The following is a 3114-nucleotide window of genomic DNA, read 5'->3' on the forward strand; positions in this document are numbered from 1 at the left end:
TCATGGACCAATAGAAAAAAATGAAGAGTCTTGATAACCTTCTTTTTCAGGGTGTGCAGGAAGACTGTGTCAGTAGAATTTATACTACTTTATTAACACACTCTTTTCTTAACAAATTATTCAGTAGACAAATGGGGTAAAACCACATTTCTAAAAAGTTAAGAACTTTGGGTGTTAGTCATTTCAAATAGGTCCCTGTGACATCTTTCCTTTGGAACACTTCTTTTTTTTGTATGATTCTCATCCAATTATCTGATCCTGACCCCATGATCCTCAGAACCAGCACGTTTAGTCAGAAGAACCCTGATCTTAACATCAGAAGATTTGGGTTCTAATCATTATTAACCATGTGGCCTTTGGAAAGTCACTTAAACACTTTAGATATTAATATTCTACACCTAAGTCTTGACTCTATTCCTAGGCATACCTGTGATACTGAGACAGTCACTCAACCTCTCTGTGCCTCGGTTTCCTTATCTATATTTAGTCTAGAAAATGTTCACTACCTGACTCAAAGATTTACAGGAAAATAGGTATAAAAGCATAAAGCCATGTGGTTATATTGAACCTGAGCAATTTCCCTATCTGTGAAATCGTGATAATACTAATGGTCATACATGCCAAGGGTTCCTTGTATGGATCTAATGAAGCCGTAGATATGAATTGCTTTGAAAATGAAGGTATGTTTTGGCACTTTTCACAGCTTAGTTTCATTGAGATCCCATAGAGAATCTCACCTCTCCCCCACCACAGACACTCCCATGAGATCTCTATGGCTGGATTTGGAAATAAAATGAGTAGCCAAACTAAAAGAAAAAAAGAAATGTATTAAGGTACTAATGAAGACTACTCTGTCTGATAGTGCTTCAACCTCTTAGAATTCAAATTATGTTTTTATAGCTTTCTAGACTGGCTTAGAGTATACAGACAACCAATGACATCTACAACAGAAACAAAATTGGGTTTGGGGGGGATTATGAAGGCTCAGAGTCATAGCATTGGATAAAGATCTGGTTTGTTCCCATGGGAAGGTATATTTCTCTTTGGATAGTAATTTCTAAACTATAGAAGGTCTCCTTCAAGATAGAATCAGTCTGGATCTTCTTATTCTTTGCAATAAGAGGAATAAAATACAGGATGCTTAGCCAATGTAAGATATTATTTTGTTCAAACTCTGCCTCCTATTTCCCTCACTTTCAGTATTTGTGTTGCTGCTGCCATTCCCATGTGGTCTCTTCTTCAGCAGCAACCTTGGTCCAGGTCCTTCTCAAAGACTTTTGTCACCAGGCCAAGTCAGTGTTAAAATACTTCTTTTCACTGTTCCTCCAACATTTGGCTTTCATTGGGTAGTGTATACCCCCAGGCAATATCTATGACCTTTTTGTTATTTGTGTACTGAGTTCCCCAGGGAAGCAACTGTTCTGCATTTTACAGTCTTAGAGAGTTACTTTGGGCCCTGAGAAATGCAATTACTTACCTAGGGTCACACAACAAGTATGTATCAGAGGTAGGACTTGAACCCAGTCGTTTCTAACAGGAAGCATGGTTAAGGCTAACCGTCTTGGGTTGGGCAGAATTGGTGACCATCAAGGATTGGGCATTACCAGTCACATGCATGCCCCAGAGAGGCTGAGGGAAATTTTAGGTAAAAGGGATGAAAATGGAGGCCTCTTTTGGGTGGAACAGCTAAACAAGATTCCCCCTTCACTCTTTTCAGAACCATGTGGAGATGAAGTCATGGCCAACAATTGTGCTTGAGAAGGACATTCTCTTCCCCAAAAGTAGGGCAGCTATTTGGGATCCAAGAGGCACAAAATAAACAGACCATATAACTATTTGACATGTATTGACCAGGCTGATGAGTGGAATATACCCTCCGCTGGCAGAGGATGGTTACAAATATGACTTTCTATTTTTTTCATTGGTGACAGAATTGATTATGCCATTAACAATAGTTACCCCCTCCTCAATGGTGTATGGGTTGATGTCTTTTAAACACCATAGAACTTCTCTATTCTGCATGGCGTGGATCTAGTGTTGGAACCAAGATGGAGCCTCATTTTAGTGGTCAGAGATCAGTGCAGAATCAACCTGGCAGCCAGAGCTCACTGGGGCCTCAGCCTAGTGGCTTGGACCTAGTAGAGGCATGGTTCTGCTCCATTAGTTTGGTGGAACTGTTGTCTGATCATCCAGACTAGTTGAAGGTGTGCTCTGAGGTTCTTTGCACGCTTAGATTTTTGCTCAGTGATCTACACCAGGGGGAGGTTGTGACACAGCCATTGGGGTCTAGTGCAGGACCAAGTAGTGCTCAAAGCTGGTTATAGACCCCGTTGACCATTGATCCAAGGGTCAAGTGGAATTATAATTAGTGGAAATTTGGCCCAGGCATGGGGGCCTGATGTAATGATGGCCTGTTAGTAAAAGAAGAACATAGGTCTTGCTTGAATTCCGGAATCCCAGAGAGCCTTGCTGGTGGCCCAGGCCCAATGGAGGCATGGTCTTGGGATATGGAGGTCTTAGTAGCTTAATGTTTGAGACCTAGTGAAGATGAGGTCCAGAAGACAGGGAATTCTGCAGAGGTCAGCCAGTGCTTAATAATGTGTACCCAAAAGAGTGGTGGACTAGTGGTAACATCCCAAAATGAACTTCACCCCATTGCTCAAGCCTATTGTCTTTAATAAGCTGGGCATGAGAGTCCATTGCAGACTCAAACTTGTGACCTATGTCTAAAGGAGGTCATGGCTTAGTGCAGCCTCAGGGCAGTGCTGTTGACCTATGTTGGGTTTAGCCTGGTGGTTGTGCCACAGTGGATAAAGCAAAGCAAATAAATGGTTGTAAGGCCTAGGCTATCAAAGATTTAGGAGGCACATATACAAAGGAAGATGGTAAAAACTGGGGGATGCCTCTATCTCCTCAAGAAGAATGCTATTGCTGAATCCAATTTTATTCAAGACTTAGAGGTAGTTAATAGCTTGGAAGAAGGGGGGAAGCAAGGAAGACAGGTACTCCTTGTTGATAATGGTTCTTTGGATCAAGTAGACATGTCACAGGGTTCAATAGCCTAGACTTACAAGAAGAAGAAGAAAAAGACTACTTGTACATCTGCCTAAGTTT

This window comes from Trichosurus vulpecula, unplaced genomic scaffold, assembly GCF_011100635.1.
Source record: "Trichosurus vulpecula isolate mTriVul1 unplaced genomic scaffold, mTriVul1.pri scaffold_190_arrow_ctg1, whole genome shotgun sequence".
Classification (NCBI taxonomy): domain Eukaryota; kingdom Metazoa; phylum Chordata; class Mammalia; order Diprotodontia; family Phalangeridae; genus Trichosurus; species Trichosurus vulpecula.